Source organism: Pteropus alecto, unplaced genomic scaffold (assembly GCF_000325575.1).
Source record: "Pteropus alecto unplaced genomic scaffold, ASM32557v1 scaffold42, whole genome shotgun sequence".
Classification (NCBI taxonomy): domain Eukaryota; kingdom Metazoa; phylum Chordata; class Mammalia; order Chiroptera; family Pteropodidae; genus Pteropus; species Pteropus alecto.
The window spans coordinates 10,903,040-10,909,513 of NW_006434825.1; positions in this window are offsets into that span (position 1 = coordinate 10,903,040).

Sequence of the window (6,474 nt, forward strand, 5' to 3'; positions counted from 1 at the left end):
CAAGGTTACTGGAAAAGGATCCACGCATCCCCATTTCCTGGTGAAATATGAACCTCTAAAGATAAAGAGAAAATCCTAAAAGCGATGAGAGTGAGAGAAAGAGCACAGAGCCGTTACAGACAAGAGAACAAAACCAAACACCAAAGGTCAGCCTGGAGATTAGAAAACCATGAAGCAGCAGTTCCAGAGTTCTGAGGGAACTAACAGTTAAGCAGGAAGAAAAAAGACAACTTTCTTTTACAGGTAATGACTCCAAAATCCCAATGACAAACTAGGTAATGACTCCAAAATCCCCAATGACAAACACTTGCTAAAAATAAATAAATAAATAACATAGTGTAGCAAAAAAAAAAAAAAAGTTTAATTCTAAGGGGACTTCCTTCTGTCAAATCTTACATGTGGCTATTTAAAAAGCAAAGAGAAGAAAATGAAGAAATTATACCTCGGTCTTGGGTTAGGCACATCAACTTAAAAACAATTTATTATGGTAAAATACACATAAAATTTACCATTAGTGATATCTAGTACATTCATAAGGTTGTGCAACCATTACCACTACCTAATTCCAGAATACTTCATCACTCCGAAAGGAAGTCCTGAACCCACTAAGGAATCATTCCCCAGCCTCCTGTCTGTCTATGGATTTGACTATTCTGGGAATTTCATTTAAATGGACTCATACAATGTGTGGCCTTTGCTTCTGGGTTCTATCAGTTAGCATGTTTTCAAGTTTTGTTCGTGTACAGCATACATATATCGGCACTTTCTTGCTTTTTTAAAAAAAAGGGCTAATTAAAATTTTTACTGAGGTGATATTCACAAAATATAAAATTAACCATTTTCAAGTGAACAATTTAGTAGCATTTAGTACATTCTCAAGGTATGCATCAACCACTTCTATCTACTTTCAAAACATTTTCATCACCTCATTCCTTTTTTTAGCTGAATAATATTCTACTGTGTGGCTATACCACATTTGGTTTACCTATTCATCCGTTATTAAACATTTGGGTTGTTTCTTGCCAGCTTTGAGCTATTGTAAATAATGTTGCTATGAAGTTTTGTGTACAAGTTTTTGTTTGAATACCTGGTTTCAGTTCTTTTGGGTATATACCCAGGAGAGGAATTGCTGGGTCATATGATAATTCTATGCTGCGTTTTTTGAGGAGCTGCCAAATTGTTTCCCAGTGTGGCTGTACCATCTTACATTCCTACCAGCAATGTACAAAGGTTCCGATCTCTCCACAGCCTCTCCAAAACTTGTTATTTTCCTTTTCAAAAAAATTAAAGCCATCCTAGCAGGTGTGAAGTGGTATCTCATTGCAGTTTTGATTTGGCTTTCCCTTAGGGCTCAATTACATTGAACATCTTTTCATATGCTTGTTGGCCAGTTGTATGTCTTCTCTGGGGAAATGTCTGTGTCTTTGCCCATTTTTAATAGGGTTGTTTGGTTGTTTTGTTAAGTTGTAAGAGTTCTCTTTATATATTCTGGATACAATACCCTTATCCGATATATGATTGTAAGTATTTTCCCATTCTGTGGGTTGTCTAGTCACTTTCTTGACAGTATCCCTTGATATACGAAAGTTTTTTATTTTGATGAAGTCCAGTTTACCTACTTTTTCTGTTGCTAAAGAAAAGGGATTTTAAGAGTTCAAGAAACAGTGGTGAGTAAATAACTCATTAAAATTTAACTCTAAATGATTCGTAATGCAAAATTTTTTTAAAAAGCAATAGAGACCAAAAAAAAAAAAAAAATCAGATAAAGGAGGAAGAAGAAAGGTATTCAGGGAGAAGGGAAGTGACAATGCACTAAGGTTTTTATCTTGTTGGGTGGAAGATATACATATTTGTTAATTAAGTATGTGTAAATTTAATCATGAAAAGCACAGAGATAGGAAATATAACTTTTAAATCAATAGAGGAAATTAAATAGATAAAATGGAATAATCTAATGGAAAAGAGGTATGGCAGTGGGGAAATATGTAAAATCAAACTCTAAACATAAAAGTAATCAGAATAAATGTGAATTTGATTTTTCTATTAAATAAGACTATTGGAATAAGGTTTTTAAAATCCAACTTTCTAAAAGATACACCTAGAAGAAAATGACACAAAAAAAGTTGAAAATAAAGTGATTTTATAAAGCCAGTTCTGGGGAAGATGAAATAGGCATATTCTACCTTCTCTCTCCCACTGAATGCAATGAAACACTCTGGACAGAGTGCATGGACTAGCAGTCTGGGGTTTCTGAGAAGTAGTTAGTAGCAAGCAGTTTGTAGAAGACGGAATTTAAAGTAACACTGAACCAATAGTGTATTTCCCATTTTATTTTCCTCTAGTATCTCCTGGCCTGGACTCACAAGAAATACAAATTTGAAAACTATGAATTAGGTGTGACAGAAAGAGTTCCAAGAGCATTCCTCTACTCCTAGTTGCAATGGACTGAATGTTTGTGTCCCCTTCCCCAAAATTCATATGCTGAAACCCTAACCCCCCGTGTGGCTGTATTTGGAGATGGGGCCTCTAAGGACATCATTAAGGTTGAGTGAGGTCATAAGGGTGGGGCCCTCATCCAATAGGATTAATGTCCCTATGAGAAAAGACAACATGCTATCTCCCTACAAATGCAGATAGGAAACTTAATGCGAGGACACAATAAGAAAGTGGCTGTCTACAAGCTAGGAAGAGAGCCCTCACCAGAAACTAAATTTACTGACACCTCTCCTGGACTTCTAGTCTTCAGAACCATGAGAAAATAAATTTGTTGTTTAAGTCACCCTGTCTGTGGCATTTTGTTATGGCAGTCCGAGCTGACTAACACACTAGTCCAAGGAACAAGAAACAGAGCCCCCGTGGATCAGGAAAAGTGGGATGAGCCCCTGGGGTTTCTGTTTGTCTTTACCATACTCTCCTGTCCCAGCCCCCAGACAACATCACAGTATCAATGGTAGTGATGGCAGTAGCTGAACAAGCAGGAACTCAAAATTCCAAGATAGGAAAGCTTTCTCTCTAACCAGAAGAACTGTGATCCCAACAGCGTGGGGAAAATCTCTTGTTTTTTTTTTCTCTCTGTATCAGAAGCAGTGGCAGAAAGTGTGAAACAGAGTGGAGAAACTAAAGCCCCAGCTCACTAGACAGAGGACCCTAAAGGAATTTGAAAGTGTCAGGGAGACCATGGAGAGGAGACACCTCAAGAAAGAGATACCATAAAGCTGTATATGAACTCTTGGAATCACCCCCAAGCATGGACTTGACCCTAGACAGTATAACAACAGCCTGGAGAAGTAAACTACAGGGTATGCCATGACCCAGGACCCAAACTAGTCACTCAGGCACACACAAGGACAGATCAGAATAGCACTGCAATAATAATGGATAGGACATCTAGATAGACTATGAATTACAGAAGACTTGAACAACACTATAAACCATATAATCCTAACAGATGTATATAAAATATGCTACCCAACAACAGCAGAATACATGTTCCTCTCAAGTGCACATGGAACAATCTCTAGAATGGACTACATGTTATGGTGCAAAACAAGTCTCAACAAATTTAAAAACACTGAAATTATGCAAAGTATATTCTCTGATCACAATGGAATGAAGCTAGAAATGAATAACAAAAGAAAAACTAGAAAATTGACAAATATGTGGGAAATAAATCACCAATGGGTCAAAGAAGAAATTACAAGAGAAGTTTAAAAATGCTTACAGATGAATGAAACTAAAATATACCATATACTAAAACTTATGGGATATAGCAAAGGCAGTGCTCAGAGGGAAATTTATAGCTGTAAATGCGTACATTAAAAAAGAAGAAAGATCTTAAATTAATAACCTAACTTTACAATTAAGTAACTAGAAAAAGAAGAGCAAACTAAACCCAAAGCTAGAAGAGAGGAAATAATAGAAACTGGAGCAGAGATAAACAAAAGAGAAAATAGAAAAAAAACACAACACCAATATTTTGTTGAATAGAATCAACAAAACCAAAAGTTGGTTCTTCAAAATTAGCAACAAAAGCAACAATCTTTAACTAATGACATAGGAAAAAAAGAGAGAGGAGGCACGAATAACTACAATAAAAAGTGAAAGTGAGGACATTCCTAATTACCATACAGAAATAAAAAGGATTACGAGGTAATTCTATGAACAATTATATGCCAACAAATTAGATGAAATGGACAAATTACTAGTAACACACAAATTACCTAAACTCACTCAAGAAGAAATAGAAAATCTCAATAGACCTACAAATTAGTAACCAAAAACTTCCCAACAAATAAAAGTCCAGGACCAGATGGCTTTATGGTGAATTCCACCAAATGTTTGAAGAATTAATACTAATCCTTCTCAAACTCTTCTAAAAAACAGAGGACAAAGGAAAACTTCCTAACATTCTATGAGGCCAGCATTACCCTGATACTAAAGCTAGATACAGACATCACGAGAAAATTATACAACAATATCTGTTACAAATGTAGATGCAAAAATCCTTAACAAAATAGTAGAAAACCAAATCTAACAGCATATTAAAAGGATTATACACCATGACCAAGTGGAATCTAGCCCAGAATAGCACTGCGAAACTTTTGAAAACTGAACTGACATTGGAACCACAGTCCAATGGTGGGTAGGAATTGTGGCCTAAATATAACCAGGCTAATCGCCTGCTTTAACAATAACAACAAAAGCATAATATTCTCTGCAGGAGTTAAGCAAAACCAGAATTCATAAAATAATATTCAAAATGTCCAGGATACAATCAATAATTACTTGATATATGAAGAACTAGAAAAATCTCAACATCTTATGAGGGAAAAGACAATCAACAGACAACAACCCCAAGAATGATGCAAATGTTAGAATTAGACAAGGACTGGAAAAAATTATTGTAACCATGCTCTAAGAATAAAAGCAACAAATAGAAAGAAAGTCTTAATGGAGAAATAAAAGATTGGAAAACTTAGAACCGAATATAATAACCAAAATAAAAAACTCACTGGATGGGCTTAATAGCAGAATGAAGATGACAGAAGAAAAAGTTAATGAACTTGAAGATAGATCAATAGAAATTATCCACCCTCAACAAAAGAGAATAAAAAAAAATGAAAGAAATGAACAAAGCCTCAAAGACTTTAGAGACAATACCAAAAGGTCTAATTATTTGTATCACTGGATTCCCAGATGGAAGGAGAAAGACTGGCACAAAAAAACTCTTAAAAAATGATGGCTGACAACCTCCCCAAAATGGCAAAAAGACATAAATTTACAGATATAAGAAGTTCAGTAAATTCCAAACAGAATTAAAAAAAAAAAAAGAAAGAAATCCATGCCCAGATACATCATAATCAAAGTCATAAAACTAAAGATATAGAAAAAAATCTTGAAAGCGGCCAGAGAAAAACAATGCATTACTTATAGGGAAACAACAATTAGAATGATTGGGAATTTCTGTGCTTCAGAGAACATGAAGCACAGAAGGGAGTGGCACCGTTTTCAGGTGTTGAAAGAAAATAACCATCAAACACAGAATTCTATATCTAGTGAAAATACCCTTCATCAATGAAAGCAAAATGAAGAAATTTTCAAAACAAAGAAAACTAAGAGAATGCATTGCCAGCAGATCTGCTCGGAAAGAACTGCCAAAGGAAGTTCTTTAGACAGAAAGGAAATGATATCAGAGGGAAACATGAAACTTCAAAAATGAAGGCTGAGCAACAGAAATAGTAAATATCTGAAAAAATTAAAAACAGAACTACTACATGATCCAGCATTTTCACTTCTGGTTGTATCTCCAGAGGAAACGAAAACACTATGCTGAAGAGCTATCTGCACCCCTATGTTCACTGCAGCATTATTTACAAAAGCCAAGGCATGGAAACAACCTAAGTATTCTGTGGACAGATAAACGGATAAAGAAAATGTGGCATATACACAATGGAATGTTATTCAGTCATAAAATGAAAGGAAACCCTGCCATTAGCAGCACTACAGATGGACCTTGAGGACATTATGCTAAGTGATGTTAAGTCAGACAGAGACAAATACTGTATGCTCTTACTTATGTGTAAAATCTGAAAAAAAATCTCATAGTAAGAGAGATCAGGTTTGTGGTTGACAGAGATGGGGATGGGGGATTGGGAATTGGATAAAGGTGGTCGAAAGGTACAAATTTCCAGTTAGAAGATAATTAAGTACTAGGGACAAAATGTACAATATGATGACTACAGTTAATATTTCTATATGGTATATTTGAAAGATGCTAAGAGAATAAATCCTAAAAGTTCTCATTACAAATTAACCACTCCCCCCTTTTTGTATCTATATGAGACAATGGATGTTGACTAAACTTATTATGGTAATCATTTCACAATACATGTAAGTCAACTCATTATGCTGTCACCTTAAACTTACACAGCATTGCATGTCAACTATATCTCAATAAAACCGAAAAAAATAGAC